A 17,912-nucleotide genomic window follows, 5' to 3' on the forward strand; every position below is an offset into this window, starting at 1 on the left:
GCGTCTGTAGCACATCTTCGTGGTGTAGCAATTTTAATGACCAGTAGTGTATCATACAGTCAGTCTGCTCTGAATGTCCTAGACGTTACTAAGGGGTATTTTAGAGCACCCTGTAGAGACCATGCATAAGGCACTGAAATCGATATTAATGAAAATACTTCGATAGAAACAAAATTTATATTAGTTAACTCGAAGTTATGACATCTATGTGGCAGTGGGGCGATAGAACGTGTGATCTAAAGCTGCGAGCTGAAGTGGCTGACATTTCGCCCTAGTGAAACGTTTCAGTCCGGCATTATGGCGTCGGCTGCCATTTCCGCCAGAGCGCGGCCCTTTCCCGGGTGTTTACCGGGCGTCGCAGAGGCGGCGGCCGCCTCCCGCGAGCGCGCCGCCGCGGAGACGGAGAGCTAATTGAGGGGGCGGCGGGGGGCGGCGGAGGAGGCCGCCTTTCTGGATCTGGAGGCGGCGTCGCCGGCGGTGGCAGTAACGAGGTTGTTAGCGTGTGTCGCAGTTGTTACCCGCGCGCGCACAATGACGAGGCCAATAAGCCGGCGAGCTCGCGGTAATACCCGCAGGCGAGGCGGGCGCGCCATTACGGCGCCCAGGCACTCGCGGCCGCGGCTCGGGTCGCCGGCTGGCGCTGGCGCTGACTTCTCTCCTTATACTGCCGCTCGGGGCCCGTGCGTCGCTTTCAAAATCGCGATCCCGCCTTCTCCCCCTTAGTAGCCCGGCTTCTCCACCTGTTCGTTAGAAACTAGTTTACTTGAAGGTACTATACAGTGTACAAAGAAAGCAGTTGTCTTCGGCAGTCTTTTATTTTGCCACTAGGCGTTCCCGCGGTTTACACCATCTTCCACAGGTGTAAATACAAAGCACAGTGGAGAGTAAACAGTGTCAACAAAAAGTACAGTGGAGAGCACGTGCAACAAGAAGCAGTATGCGCCTTTTTTCGACTCGTGCATGTCCGAAGGAATATTGCTTTCTATTTCTTAACACCACAAGCTCTGCTATTTGGTAATTATTCGCCAGTGCCAGGCCCTTGACTCTCAATAAATATGTCCTTCCTGGACGGAATGTGCGAGTGCTAGTTGTGACACAAGGAAAACGACATATGGAAGTTTGGACCTCGTCATGATTCGTGCACGGATAGCCGAAGTCGTTTAGGCGACCGCTCGAATAAAGCGGGAAATCTGGGTTCGAGTCCTGGTCTGGGACCAATTTTCAAGCCGTCCGTTGTGGCCGAGAGGTTCTAGGCGCTTCAGTCCGGAACCGCGCGACTGCTACTGTCGCAGGTTCGTATCCAGCCTCGGGCATAGGTGTGTGTGATGTCTTTAGGGTGGTTAGGTTTAAGTAGTTCTAAGTTCTAGGGAACTGATGACCTCAAATGTTAAGTCCCATGGTGCTCAGAAGCATTTGAACCAATTTTCATTGCCGTCATTCTAATATACAAGCGAAGGTGGCCATTTGAACCAATTTTCATTGCCGTCATTCTAATATATAACTAAGGTGGTTTACATTCGCAACTGCGAATACATTTCCTGTAATCCAATGCGGATGGGGTGCCGTGTATTGACAACTGTAGTCCTGGCGCACAAAGTTTGAACTTTAGTACACTGCAGCCTGTGTTCACAAGTTGAAGTACCGAGGTCGATCACCCCTAATCACATGGAATTGTGCCCGGTGACGGAACTTCCACACATGATTTCCTCGCGTGCGCAAGGAATTAGAAGCAGCAGAGAAGCAGAAAAGTTGTTCAGGTACAAATATCCACATAGAAGACATCCGGCTCACTTCATGTTCCCAGGACTGTTCCAGCGATTAAGGGTAACACGTTACAGTAAAACGACCAACGCGGACGACGAACTACGCGGACTCCCGACTCAGAAGATGCAGTGCTTGCTCGAGTGAACGAGTCGGTAGCAAGGAGCACTCTTATCAGTTGCAAATGAAATGGCGAGTGTCACAGGAAAAATGGTTCAAATGGCTCTGAGCACTATGGGACTTAACTTCTGAGGTCATCAGTCCCCTAGAACTTAGAACTACTTAAACCTAACTAACCTAAGGACATCACACACATCCATGCCCGAGGCAGGATTCGAACCTGCGACCGTTGCAGTCGAGCGGTTACAGACTGAAGCGCCTAGAACCAGTCGGCCACCCCGGTCGGCGTTACGGGAAATGCGGCTACACCGTTACCATCCGCAGACCGCGCCTGCTTCGACGCCTGTTGACTTTGCACCTCGTATCGTGTTCAGTTCATGGCTCTTGCAACGCCTTACATGGGGTCTTCAGTTCCCTGCGTATGTACGTTTCACGGATGAAGCTTGTTTCACCAGAGATGAAATGCTAAGTAGTTGCTTTAGTCATGTTTGGGCCGATGGGCATCTCAACGCAACAGTTGTGAAGAGACTTCAGCACAGACTGTCAGTAAACGTGTGGGCAGGCAGAATCAGTGATTACATAGTAGACTTGTTTCATCTTCCTCCCTGCTGAAATGCACCTGTGTACACAGCGTGTACGAAAGACGTCCTAACAACGTTCCTGTAACGAATCCCACTTGTTATTCGTCAACGGAAGTGGTTCCACCGTGATGAAGTCTCACCTCACTTTAGCCGGCCGGGGTGGCCGTGCGGTTCTAGGCGCTACAGTCTGGAACCGCGTGACCGCTACGGTCGCAGGTTCGAATCTTGCCTCGGGCATGGATGTATGTGATGTCCTTAGGTTAGTTAGGTTTAAGTAGTTCTAAGTTCTAGGGGACTGATGACCTCAGAAGTTAAGTACCATTGTGCTCAGAGGCATTTGAACCATTTTGAACCCACCTCACTTTGGACTGAGGGTTCGTGAAAACCCGGATGAGACCTTCTCTGACAAGTGGATAGGCATAGAAGAGCCTATCTCCTCTTGTGGGGCCATGTGAAAAGTTTTGAATGCAAGACACTAGCGAGACTGAAGAGGATCTTCTGACAAGAATGTTCGCTGCCTGCGACACTGTTCAAACGACACCAGGGATATGAGAAAGGGTACGACAACTCTGTACGATGATGCCATGCCTGCACTGACCCTGGTGGACTTCATTTTGAACAACTGTAATAAATGTAACAATTGTGAAACTTATGCAGGTACATGGAATTCAGTATTATGCATTAGAGACTTACGATTTTCGGTCCCTAGGACATCAAGTTATGTGTGCCGTTACTAGCCCACCAACAGTAGAAATTAACTGAGACTTTCTGAGAATATTCATCGGGAATTCTATACGTTGGTAGCTGAAGTAAACTTCTCGAGTCAAGATCGCTAAAAATCATTTTATTGGACGACCGTTTCCATGGATAATGTGCTATAAAAATTCAAAATGCATAAGATCCGATGATGACAGCATTACTCTGTCGAAACCGGTCATGCAATAATATGCTTTTTTAGTGATCTTGGCACGTGAAGGTTTCTTCGGGTACCATACACTGCAGATCTCTCCCAGACTGACCATGTCCGGAATATACAGCGTGATTTTTTCCACTGTGTACAAAGTCTAGGGATTGATCGGTGAGAGGATACGGAACAAAAAAAGGTCTAATGGACTTATGTGCGGAAATGCATAGTTTATATGCTATAGACGGTTCATTCAGTCATACGTTGTTACAGACACCGATGAACGAGCACGCCATCCCATTGGTCTCCCTCGTCCGATCCATTGATCAGGAAAGACACGATTGAGATGCGTCGGCGTTAACGGTGAAGTAGAGTGGAGCACCATCATGTAGCACCCACATAAACCCTTCGAATCACCAATGGCACTTTTTCCAGCAGGGGGAGCACAGTCATCCGCAAGAAACGCCGATAGTTCCGGCCCGTTGGGATACGTGGAAGGAAGACAGGTCCCAAAATACGGTCGCCAATTATCCCGATCCACACATTCCGGCTGCACAGATGATGATGATTCGATGTCACCATACCATGGGGGTTCTGCATATCATCCCACAGATGATTGTTATGAAAGTTGAAGACACCAGTCCGCGTAAAGGTGGCCTCATCTGCGAATGCCGGAATCGTGGTTGCCTGGTGAAGAAACCAGTGACAAACCTGCTCCCGATGTGGAAAGTCTGTCGCTAGTAAGCCTTGCACACGTTGTAAGTGATAGGGATAGTTCAAAATGGCTCTGAGCACTATGGGACTTAACATCTGAGGTCATCAGTCCTCTAGAACTTAGAACTACTTAAACCTAACTAACCTAAGGACATCACACACAGTGGCCGAGCGGTTCTAGGCGCTACAGTCTGGAACCGCGCTACCGCTACGGTCGCAGGTTCGAATCCTGCCTCTGGCATGAATGTATGTGATGTCGTTAGGTTAGTTAGGTTTAAGTAGTTCTAAGTTCTAGGGGACTGATGACCTCAGCAGTTAAGTCCCATAGTGCTCAGAGCCATTTGAACCATTTTGAAGATCACACACATCCATGCCCGAGGCAGGATTCGAACCTGGGACGGTAGCGGTCGGACGGTTCCAGACTGCAGCGCCTAGAACCGCTCGGCCATATGGGTAGTAACAATTTTCATGGGGAATGTTCCCACCGTCGTCTGGCTTACCCTGTACTGGCGGGCCAACTGCCTGGTACTGATGCGCCAGTCGCCTTCCACAGTGTTAATTACATTTTCCTCCGAGTCTGGTGTCCGAATATTTCTGGTACGTCCTTAATGATTTCCCAGTTCCTGAAACGAGCCTGTCTCCGACAGACAGCGAAACACTGCGGGGATAGGTCTCCTGATACTACCTTGCTGTCCGCAGCTCGTGGTCGTGCGGTAACGTCCTCGCTTGCCGCGCCCGGGTTCCCGGGTTCGATTCCCGCCGGGGTCAGGGATTTTCTCTGCCTCGTGATGACTGGGTGTTGTGTGATGTCCTTAGGTTTAAGTAGTTCTAAGTTCTAGGGGACTGATGACCATAGAAGTTAAGTCCCATAGTGCTCAGAGCCATTTGAACTACCTTGCTGCCCGCTGCCATTTGCCTTTCCATAAGTAAACACCATGTCGGCAAACTCTCGATTCGGATACGGAACCGCTGTGTACAACGCTGTATCATACCAACTACAAGGTGAATCTGCAAGAGAAGTGAATTACCAATGACTATGGCAGGACAGGGTGCTAGGGCATCACCTATGAGGATCAGTACCATCTTCTAGGAGGAAACCATGCACACTGTAGCTGTGACTGCGTGGTACAGCGCGTATTAAACTGCAATCTCTGTAACCAAGTATGATCTAATAAATTGTCTCTAGCATGGAAACATGCATTTCCGGAAGTAAGTTCATTAGATCTCTTTTGTTCCGTATCCTCTCACCGATCTATCCCTACAGTTTGTACATGGTGGAAAAAAATCACCCAGTGTAGTTCTGTATCTCGTGATCAGGGTTCGGAAGTTGGCGCCCTTAGCTTGGGCGCTGCGCGAAGCTACGGCGGAGCTTGAGTATATTTGTATATTTTCGGTTATACTTCTCGACTTGGTTGTTCCCAGATTCCCTTACCTTTCTCTACCACCCATGAAAGTTTGTAACATTATCACGGAACGTGCACATCGCTACGATACTGAATGGGCGAGAGGTGAATGGTGTGGTCTGCTTTGAAGCGCCATTAGCGCGTCCGAGCGCCGGAGCGACCACTATGCGGCCGTGACGGAGTGCGGGCGGCGGTCGCTTCGTCGGACCGGGCTGTCGGGCTCTCGGCACGCGGAATCAATTCCTCCCACCGCCTCCCACCACCTCCACCTCCCGAGGCACCGGCACCGGCACAGGCGCCGGCACCACACGGCTAAAACGAAATGCGTAGCCAAACGGAGCAATAAATTTGGCGCCCAAGTCCCGGGGATTGAAGGGGATTGCGCCCGGATAAATTGGAGTGTAAGTGCTATTCGGCGGAGGCGCTCACCGGCCGCGTCCGCCACGTGATGCGGAACCGATTGCCTCGGCTGGCTATAACTGAATACAGCACAATGTAGGACAAATAGCGCCGGATCCGCTCTCCAGGAGGACTGATTTAGGCGGCGCGCCTCCTCGCGGCACTGCATCAGCCGGCGATCCTTCTCCCGCCCGCCTCTCTCTCTCTCTCTCGCTCTTTCTCGCTCTCTCTCTCTCTCTCTCTCTCTCTCTCTCTCTCTCTCTCGCCTTCCTTCCCGCTTTCTTCAGCACGGGAGACGGCCAGAATCAACAGTTAACCCTGCTCCCTGCCGAAAAACCGACTTGGCGCCGCCGTCCTTTCAGACCGTCACTCACGCCGGCACCGCATCGCGTCTCACAATGAGCAACGAGGACAGTTCGAATGATAACAGTTACGCGTTTCCTTTTTCCCGGAGGTGCTCACCTGTAGTATACAATCGGAATCAGTAAATAGTTACATCTGCGTCTTCATATACATTCCGTAAGTCACCTTATGGTATATGGCGGAGGGTACCATGTTCATTACTGTCACTTCCTGTTCCGTCCGTGTGAGCTCCTTCTTCTGCTGACTGAGGTTTCCCCAGCTTGTCGGACTCGTTCGTGGATGTACTGGACCAACTGTTATCCCATTGGGTGGTCGTCTGGGCAGTCTTTTCTCTTGCATCTTCCACGTTTATAAATTTTAACTAGACTTGCGGGGCTCATTCTTCCTACATGGTTCTAGCAGCTTCTTTTTCCTGTCTTAATCCATTTATTTATATCTTGTACTTCATACTTGTCCCTGATCGACACATTTGTTCTCTTGTATCACTGGTTACTCTTTGGATCTGTCTCAGTACCTTCATTTACTCGCTTTATTACCTGTGTTCAAATGGCTCAAATGACTCTGAGCACTATGGGACTTAACATCTGAGGTCATCAGTCCCCTAGACTTAGACCTACTTAAGCCTAACTAACCTAAGGACATCACACACATCCATGCCCGGGACAGGATTCGAACCTGCGACCGTATCAGCAACGCGGTTCCGGACTGAAGCGCCTAGAACCGCTCGGCCACAGCGGCCGGCATTACCTGTGTATATTTGTACATCTTCTATGATTTTTTTAATATCCATTGTCAGCCTGTTGTTGATGAAGGTATGAATTGCATAATTTTTTTTCTAGACCTACCAAAGGCTTTTGACAAATTAACAACGTGGGTAGGCTGAGTTATTAAAGTCTACGGGTTTATGGATTTCCCCACAATCTGCCTTAAAACGTAAATAGCATCTGTTGTGCCCCACTTTTTTTCTTGTTGTTTATATGCTAGCTCGATATCGCACTGTGTTCTGTCACTACTGACTGATGTTAATATTTCTGACGTAATATCAGGCGGGATAACTGCCCGGTAATTTTTATATACTGAAGTTATAACTCTTTCGTTTCACTCTCTTGGTATCCTACCTTCTTTCATAACACCGTTCAAAAAAGTACCAACCCGTTGATATAATACGTACCCTCCACATTTTAACAATTCATTATAAATGCCATCTTGGCATGCTCTAATGCTGCTAACATAAATAGTAATAAGCCTCGTGTGAGTTCGACTCTCTCAAATTATACCTTCATGACCTTTCCACTAAATCTACGAGTGTTGGAACTTTAGTAGTGGCAACTATTTATTTACAGCTCGTACAAAATAGATAAGTGTTTCAAAGTTTTGCTGACCTTCAAAGTAGTCACCAGCATTGTGTATAACACGTTGCCAGCGATGTGGAAGTCGTAGGATACTCTCATCAATGCCAGTTGTGTTGACAGTTCGAGCGGTGCGGTCTATTGCCCGACGAATTTGTAGGTTAGGTTAGGTTAGTGTTGTTTAACGTCCCGTCGACAACGAGGTCATTAGAGACGGAGCGCAAGCTCGGGTTAGGGAAGGATGGGGAAGGAAATCGGCCGTGCCCTTTCAAAGGAACCATCCCGGCATTTGTCTGAAACGATTTAGGAAAATCACGGAAAACCTAAATCAGGATGGCTGGAGACGGGATTGAACCGTCGTCCTCCCGAATGCGAGTCCAGTGTGCTAACCACTGCGCCACCTCGCTCGGTACGAATTTGTAGCAGTTCTGAAGTGAATGCCGTGAAGTGTTTCCTTCAGTTTAGAAATCGAGTTGAACTTACGAGGGCTTAACTCGGGGGAGTGCAGTAGGTGGTATAGAAGCCCCATCGGTCAAACAAATCAGTAACCCCTTGTACTGTACGTGCTTGAGCATTGTCCTACAAATGGTGGTCAGGTCCTGCAGAAACTATCACTTCTGTCTCTAAGCTGGTCGTAGGTTGTGTTCCAAAAATGAACAGCATAGAGACAGAAGTGATGATACTTTCTGCAGGACCTGACCATCATTTTGCAGGACAATGCTCGAGCACGTACAATGCAAGCTGTTACTGATTTGTTTGACTGATGGGGCTGCTAAGTGCTATACCACCTACTGCACTCCCCTGAGTTAAGCCCTCGGGAGTTCAACTCGATTTCCAAACTGAAGGAAACTATTTACGGCATTCGCTTCAGTACTGCTACAAATTCGTCGGCCAATAGACCGTGCCGCTCGAACTGTCAACACAACGGGCACTGCTAAGAGTATCCTACGACTTCCACATCGCTAGCAATGGGTTATACACAATGCTGGTGACTACTTTGAAGGTCAGTTAAACTTTGAAACACGTATCCATTTTGTTCGAGCTGTAAATAAATAGTTGCCACTATTTAAGTTCCAACCCTCGAATATTGCAGAAAGCAACATCTTGGCTGACTCTTTTAGGAACTTACACTTTCAGAATTTTAACAGTATACCACTTCATCATGTACAGCGTCTCTCTAGTAGCGTCTGCCACTGAGATGAGTATCTCCGTGAGGTTTTAGCACTTGCTAAACAAACCTGTCATATGTCGTGCAGTTCTTCTTTGGATTTTCTCTATTATGTCTATCAATCAGTTCCGCTAAGGAAACTCAAGTAGTGCTCTAACAAAAGTTTTGTAAGCAGCCTGTTCCGTTTGTGCACTACCTGAGGACTCTTCCAACGAATATCAGTCTGGAATTTGTCTTTACATCGATTCGTTTTATATGGTCATTCCATTTCAAATCGCTCCGTACGCATACTCCCGCATATTGAATGGATGTGACTGTGCATAGAGATTTCTCTGCAATCGTGTAACGCTTCAATAATAGGTATTACGCCTATTTATTCGTTCAGGGCTACATTCTTTTATGTCGAGAGTCAACTGCGAATCTCTAGAACCAAACGTCGGTTCTCCGCAGGTCTACCCGCATTTCGCTTAAATTTTCTGACATTGAGACACTCTGCGTACAACAGCAAGGTCCGTGAACGCCTCATGGAGCTTCCCAGCATTTATAAATATGCGTAATTGTCCTATAATACTCCTTTGGGGTGCGCCCGAAGTTACTCTAGCGTCTGAAGAATTCTCTTCGCTAAGAATGACATATTGTATTTGCTACGCACTGCTCAGTCCAATCGCAGAGCTGTCTCTGATTCCATACACTCGTATTCTGTTCAGCAAGCAACAGTGCTGAACTCTATTGAACACTTGCATGAATGCGTGGTGTCTGTTCTTCCGGACATGTCGGAAAGAACAGACGACATGAGTTCGTATAATTGATTCGCCTCGATGGGCAGTGGATCCACCTTCTTCAGTGCGGATGAACGAGTACGTCCGACCTCCTGTCGGGCTCTCACAAGGGAAGGCCACGACGTCTGGAACGCGGATTTACTGCAAACTTCGTACACTCGTTGTACTCCATGAGCACAACAAAATGTGTAAGCAGTGGCGCGTACTTCTCAAGCGTTATTGAAAAAATCGCAAGATAATTTCGGTCTTCAAACATATATACCTGTGCGTGGCCATTTTTACCATGAAGCGGCTGCAGCCGAGCGGTGCCAGCACGGTAGCTCAGCGTGTTCCGTCAGAGCGTGAGCTACCCTTTATAATAATAAAAAAAAACTGAGCGAACGGATCAACGAACAAACTGAATGGGTGTCATCGGACGTCCGCCCTGAACAAATTCAACGAACAATACAAAGATTGATATAATGGGGAAAATACATGTAATCGAATGAACTTTTATTAAATTTACAATGAACGCCAACCATAATATACAACATTAAAGTTAATAGGCAAGCCTGAAGTTATTTCTACATCTTTCGATTACTCACAATCCAAGATAACATGATGCTCCCTCCCAACCATGAAATTCTTAACCCATCCATATACCCCAAATGATGGCATTTTTGGACAGTCAAACGAGGAAAAAATCTTATCTCTTTGAGGAACCATCCCAACATTAACCTGGCGTGGTTTGAAGAATTCGTGGGGCACTTAAATCAGGATGAGCGTACATGGATTTTAATCCTGCACCTTATTAATACATTATGTTCACACTGCGTCATCCCGATCGGTGGGCGACGAGAATTTAGGAAGGTAATTTTTCGACGAGGTGATCTGAAGCACTTGTTCAGCTGAAGGTAGACAGATCGTTGAACTGCTTCCAGACTCATCGAAACAACTATGCCGATACTGAACTGCATTAAGGAATCTAAAATAATTTTTGAGCCTCGAGCCTCTCTGACACGCCGTGAACCTCTGTGAGGATTTGGTGACAGCAGAACATTCCTTGGTGCTGCTCTGCACGTGTGATGCGTCTCTGATGTACTTGGGTATCTTGCACCCTGACGTTTAAAGTATCCAACGGTTCTAAGATCTGCTATGATGTATGTGATTTGGTGTTAATTTAACCACAGCGCCAATTAATAATCAACAGATTCCCACTCTTCCAGTTGTACTGATGTTCTGTTTTAATTTGTGGTGAGTTCCTATGGGACCAAACTGCTGAAGTAATCGGCCCCTATGCGTACACACTACTTAATCTAAACAAACTTACGCCAAGGACAACACACACACACACTCCCGAGGGAGGACTCTAACCTCCGACGGGGGGAGCCACGCGAACTGCGGCAAGGCGCCCCAGACCGCACGGCTACCCCGCGCGGCGATGTTCTATTGAGACGCTTAGTACGTACAGCGATCTGATGTTTACTCAGTTATGTCTGGTACACCAAACGTGAATGTCAGCCGGATATTCTCCCCCTCTGGAAGCAAACCAAGACTACTAATTGTTCGAGAGAAATGTAACTCCAAAGAAGAAGAAGAAGAAGAAAAAAATAGACATTGATGTTCAAATTTGGTCATCATCAGCAATAGTTCCCCGGTGCCCTGTTGTTATCTCTTCGGTTTCTTGTACGCGTGTAGCTAGCATGTGTGTTTTGCTGTTTTCATGTGATCAGTGTATTAACAAATACTGTTTCGCTCGTAGTGTGATCGTACGTAGATTCAGATTGTGCGACAGGCAGGTGAAATAGGCGTTAGAGCTCAGGCAAACGATCTATGGTCTGGAGCACGAGCTGGTCCGTGTCTGTCTATTCGCACGCTGACACCTGATGATGGCCCAGCATTGAAATCTGCAGCAATTTGCGGAAGGGTTGCACTTTTGTCACGTTGAACGATTTTCTTCAGTCATCTCTCGTCCCGTTCGTGCAGGATGTTTCTCCGACCGCAGAGATGTAGGAGATTTGCTTTTTTAACGGATTCCTGATATTCACGTACTCTCGTGAAATGATCGCACGGGTAGATCCCCGCTTCATCGCTACCTCGGAGATGTTGTGTTCCAACCGTCGTGCGCCGACTGTAACACCACGTTCCAATTCACATCAATCTTAATAACGTGCTATTGTAGTAGCAGTAATCGTTCTAACAACTACGCAACCACTAGGTGTCTTATACAGGCATTGCCGACCGCAGTACCATATTGTGCCTGTTTACGTGTCTCTATACCAGCTTCTTTGGCGCTCCAGTATATTTGCTTTCGCAGCAAAGACTGAATGAGTGCAGCTTAATAATTAACACAATCTATTTTCGATATCTGGTACAAAAAGTATCGACCGACTTAAGACCAGCGCGATGATATTTCAAATTTTAAGACACAAGAGGAAATGACCACAATGTTGTCAACTTCATTAACACTGGGTATTACACAAAAAAAGAAAATGCGTGAAATGAATGAGCTCAATATGAAGCGGATGTTCGAAGTGGAGTAACCGGTTTTCTATTATGGTAGTCCATTGCTTCCTAGCTGAATACCATTTGCTGCATATGTTGACAGCGTTGAAGTTCAAGCAACACGAACAAGCAATGTGTTATTAGAGACTCACTGAGACAGCACAACGTGTTTAGAGGCCGCGCAAGCCATATGTGCGCGGAGATTGTAATCAAATTCACAGTTGCTCCGCCCGTTACCGGTAGCCAGAATCACCTAGTAGTTTTCGAAGAAATGTTAACCACGCCTTTCGGCGCCTAAAATTTCATGAAGGCGAAGGGGGAGGGAGTGGTACAACGTTACTATAATATGTTAAACTTTCCATCTGATGGATGTGTGGGGCTTCAGATAAAGCTGCAGCGAACGCTAGACATTGCTAGTCCCCATTGTCTTCTTCATGACTTATCACCGCTGTCACCATGCAGTTACTGGATATCTGAGGTCGTTGCAAGTAAGTTACGAGATAACCGGAAGCGTGGTCTTCTCCGTATCGAACGCTCGCTTCAATGTAAACAGCTGCACAGGTATATTAATAATGTTTTCATAGTTAACTTTGTTATAAAACAGTCAGACACTGCTGAATTCATGATAATTATACTGCCTGACGAAAAAGACATTGCCGGCCGCGGTGGTCTAGCGGTTCTAGGCGCTCAGTCCGGAACCGCGCGACTGCTACGGTCGCAGGTTCGAATCCTGCCTCGGACATGGATGTGTGTGATGTCCTTAGGTTAGTTAGGTTTAAGTAGTTCTAAGTTCTAGGGGACTGATAACCACAGATGTTAAGTCCCATAGTGCTCAGAGCCATTTTTGAAAAAGACATTGTCGGATGCCAATGTAACTTCGCACACATACACACCATCGCCGGTCTGTGATAGGTTGAGTGGCCACCAGAGTGCTTTTGTGTTGTTCGCAGTTAGTGTCGTTACCAGGCCTGGTATAATATGGTATAAGAGGCGTGAACACAGACAAATGTTGAGTGATCACTTCGAAGGACACGGATATGTCATGTACAAGTATGAGACAGAGTTATCAGCCATAGGGGCCTCGCTGTGGGCCCCCATTTGGCTGGCTGATTGAGTGGCACAATTCCCCGATTTGTGGGACATTCCGATGTGACCATGGCTTCATGTTGGGCTGCACGAGAACGTGAGGCCAGGCATACTCGTCATCAAGGGTCCGATGAACCAAGTCTAACACCACAAGAGAGGATCGCCGTTTCGTGCCCCAGGCACATCTTAACATCTACGCATCTGCGCTTGCCACTCAAGAACAAGTAATGGACTCTCTCCGCCATTTTGTGTGTCATCCGCACCGTTAGTCGGCGACTAGCAGCAGCCGGACTAGGGAATTACTGTCCCACGCACAGACTGCCGTTAACACAAAATACTGTAGTTGGAGTGCCGGCCGGAGTGGCCGAGCGGTTCTAGGCGGTACACTCTGGTTCGAATCCTGCCTCGGGCATGGATGTGTGTGATGTCCTTAGCTTAGTCAGGTTTAAGTAGTTCTAAGTTCTAGGGGACTGATGACCTTAGAAGTTAAGTCCCATAGTGCTCAGAGCCATTTTTGTATTTGGAGTGGCGCCATGATGGACAAGTATTAGTTTCTGATGGATGGTGCTTCACTGTGTTCAGTGACTAATCACGGTTCTGCACTACACCAGATCATTATCGTTGGCGAGTATATCCGCCACCTGGGAAGAGGTCCCATTTGTTCCACGTTTGGAGACGGCCATGATTTCTGAAGCCATTGTGTATGACTTTACGTCACGGACATCCTGTGTTACCTATCATGTGACAGTTGACAGTGTCGCGACGTCATTCTTCAGTAGGACAATGCTCGTCCACACGTGGCGCGTGTCTCTATGAACTGTCTGCGTGATGTTGAAATATTCCCATGACTAACGAGATCCCCAGATTTGCCCCGATAGAACATATGTGGGATCATCTCGGTCAACTCGTCCCAGTTTCAGTACTCAGAATATTAAGGACCATTTATAACAGTGCTGGACCAACTTGCCTCAGGAGATGGTACAACAGCTTTATGACACCCCACCCAACCGAATCAGTAGATGCATCCAGGACAGAGGAGGTGTAACGTGATACTCATACGTGGGCTCATACTGCCAACTTCTTTGTACATGTGACTCGATTTTGTAATCACTCAAATAACGGCACATACTCTCTGAAAAAAAAAAAAAGGTTCAAGTGGCTCTGAGCACTATGGGACTTAACATCTGAGGTCATCAGTCCCCTGGAACTTAGAACTACTTAAATGTAACTAACCTAAGGACATCACACACATCTATGCCCGAGGCAGGATTCGAACCTGCGACCCTAGCGGTCGCGCGGTTCCAGACTGTAGCGCCTAGAACCGCTCGGTCACAGCAGCCGGCTACTCTCTGAACCCATTAAATTTCATTTCGTTTCCTCCTCTCCTTCTGGGAGCTTCACTTATTCCGTCAAGCATATGTGTGTGTGTGTGTGTGTGTGTGTGTGTGTGTGTGTGTGTGTGTGTGTGTGTGTGTGTGTGTGTGTGTGTGCATGCCAGATATTACTGTTCCTCAATAGTTTAAAAGAATGCTCAGGTAGGTACGCAGATGACAGACACAAACTCAGTTTTGATTCTTAACCCTTCCTTAACACTCGTGAAATCGAACGAAAAAGAGTAGGAACTGCATTCCATGTGAATTTCACGCATTTTAGGAGACTTCTGTAACAAAATGGAAATGATTAGAAAAACTCATGTTATTAGGTGTTATGAATCAAGCGTCATTTCAACTAGTTAAATATCGCTGAAAAGGAGGTACAAAATAACAACTAGGAAACGCCTAGAAAGGAAGTAAAAGTAAAGATAAATAAGCTAAAATCATACTAACAAAATGATATGCGTTGTAGTTATCTCGGGGGTGACACTTATTTGTAGGCATTCGTCACGGTCACATCTAAGCATATGCCCATTTTCGAACGTTACTATGGTACTGATTTCAGGCAAGCATAGGTGAAGAAGAGGGGTCCTGAGGAACAACTACAGTGAAGTAATTACACCACAGTGGCGTCTTACGGCGAGCTCAGTGCTGAGGCCTGGTATCCAGAGAAATGTATGGAAGTTAGTGAAACAGACTTAGAGAAGAGGATTTATATGAGTGGTGGGAATAAGTGTCAAAGGCAACCTCGTAGACCTGAAGCGAGTATGGAGTAAAGGGAGACTCGAGAATCATGAGGAAACTAGGACAGAGGGATGGATTATAGTAGACTGACGATGAGGAAGATTACATGCGATGCCCAAAATTTTCACTTTCTGTTTGAGTCTTGGCCGACTTCAGGTCCTCATATCTATAGAGTTAATGACAAATTATCATTTCACAAATCAGTTAACAAATTCTTCATTAACTCATTTGTGAAATATTTGCCATTTTAGAGAATAGAGTGCTCGGAAACAACAGTATTTTACAGTTACCTTTGTCCGACATATTCAGATCACGGTTGCAGCATAAGAAGCCCCGTAACGCAGAGGCGCTTCATCATATGGCAGCTAAACAGGTTATTGAAGAAGTGAACTCGTCATTGTCCCCCTATACAAAATAGAATAGTAACTTAAGCCTTTCAAGAACCCGTGAGCAGTAAATTCCTTTCGCTTCGTATTATGAAAGGAGAACAGCGATGTGGTAAAGATGGTGGAATCTGAGGTTGTTTAGTTAACAGATATTTTCAGCGACACTGAGCTCGAAAAGAACTGTCACTTCAGGTGCACATGGATATCCAGTCAGAGCTGCTTGTTTAGCCTTCTTGCGGATAATAATGAGGCTGGAGATCGTAATTTAAATGTAGAAGGTGATAGCAGAGAGGAAAGATACGGCCGCTCAAATATTTCCAACCTATACCTAGTCAACTATTTGATCATGCCCCACGTCACACGTAGTCGGCAAGACAGAAAAGGGAAACGCGTGAAGGAACGGAGTGTGACCTAGAGACGTATTTACCTGTTAATGTCATTTTTGAGACGCAGACTTCCTACCAGGCATAAGCCCATGTTGTTGGACTCCTCACATGTGACTACAATCTTCGCGCATTAGCTCATGCATGCAATCCCCTACTCGCTATCAAGTCTCCCCCGTCAGCACTCGCACAACCCCACCCCGTCCAGTCTATAGGGAAAACGCGCCTTCGGGCTTTCTCGCAAGAGGGAACCCTCCTATAGGAATACGAACCACAAGTAAATGTAAGGAAGAACACAACTCGTCCTTCGATTGGAAACACATTTCATGGTAAATACATACAGAAAAACTCACTCTAGCGCCATAAGGGAATAACAGAGCTATTTGCATGAAAACAACGGCTGAGATATTTTCATATAGATTACGACAGCACTAAGTGTATACATCAATTTCCTTTCTTTCTTTTCTCTTTCTTTGCAAATCTCAATCTTGGGAAACAGACACTCCCATCAGTGCGAAATGTAGCAAACTCGAGTGCTCCGTGGTATAATGGCAGTTACAGTTAAGATGTAGCAGCCACCCGCTGTTTCTAATCACTGGAATGTACTAGAGTGCCAGTACCAAAAAGAGAAGCCGCGAGAATTATGAGAAGACGACTATATTTCTTCCTTTCGGTGCTGTGATATATTAGGAGCACAGAGTGTATCATTCGGTTATCGCCGCTTGAAAGGCCAATGTGATGTCACTGTCTCGGAAGAAATTACTTTGATGTTGTAACGATAGGTTCGATGGTCCCGGCGGAGGTTCGAGTCTTCCCTCGGGCATTGGTGTGTGTGTTTGTCCTTAGGATAAATTAGGTTAAGTAGTGTGTAAGCTTAGGTTGGTTCAAATGGCTCTGAGCATCATCAGTCGCCTAGAACTTAGAACTACTTAAACCTAAGGACATCACACACATCCATGATCGAGGCAGGATTCGAACCAGCGACTTAAGCGGTCACGCGGTTCCAGACTGAAGCGCCTAGAACCGCTCGGCCACACAGACCGGTTGTGAGCTTAGGGACTGATGACCTTAGCAGTTAAGTCCCGTAAGATTTCACACATATTTGAACATTTTTTTGATAGGTTCGATCAACACGTGACTGTTAACGGAGCTGTTTAGTGAACTCAAATAGGAATCCCTGGAGTGAAAACGATGATCTTCTCACGAAACAATATTGAGAAAATATAGAGAACAGGCATTTGCAACTGACTGCAGAACGACTGCACTGCTGCCAACGTACATTTCGCGTAAGGACTTCGAAGGCAAGATAAGGGAAATTCTGGCTCATACGGAGAAATATTGATAGTCGTTTTTCCGTTCTCCCACTGCATGGGAGTGGAATCGGAAAGAGCCGGCCGGAGTGGCCGTGCGGTTCTAGGCGCTACAGTCTGGAGCCGAGCGACCGCTACGGTCGCAGGTTCAAATCCTGCCTCGGGCATGGATGTGTGTGATGTCCATAGGTTAGTTAGGTTTAATTAGTTCTAAGTTCTAGGCGACTGATGACCTCAGCAGGTAAGTCGCATAGTGCTCAGAGCCATTTGAACCATTTGAATCGGAAAGAAAATGACTGGTAGTGGTGCATGGTAGCCTACAACTTACGCCGCAATGTCGCTTATGGAATATATATGTAGACGTATACATTTGCCAGCCTATCTTTAATTGAAAGTTAATCTCATACAGGATTATTCGTGTGAAATGAAAACGACCGTCTTTTACATTAAAGCCTATTAGCCCAGAGAAATGTAGCAGTGGACCGAATATAGAGCCTTCTGGTACTTTAAGAAGACAATTATGCACATACGTTTTTCTCCGTGTGGGTTTAATGAAACGTTAATCTCAGACAGCATATTTCGTAGAAGATGAGTGTGGCAGTCTT

At 46.6% G+C, this 17,912-nt stretch overlaps 1 long non-coding RNA gene across 1 annotated transcript in view; it reads left to right on the top strand.

The window, feature by feature from the left end:
• LOC126251540 (uncharacterized) overlaps window positions 1–17,912 on the top strand; it is a 348,761-nt gene that overhangs the window by 185,494 nt on the left and 145,355 nt on the right. The window lies entirely within an intron of this gene.

The sequence above is a fragment of the Schistocerca nitens genome, chromosome 4 (assembly GCF_023898315.1).
Source record: "Schistocerca nitens isolate TAMUIC-IGC-003100 chromosome 4, iqSchNite1.1, whole genome shotgun sequence".
In the NCBI taxonomy this organism is placed as follows: Eukaryota; Metazoa; Arthropoda; class Insecta; order Orthoptera; family Acrididae; genus Schistocerca; species Schistocerca nitens.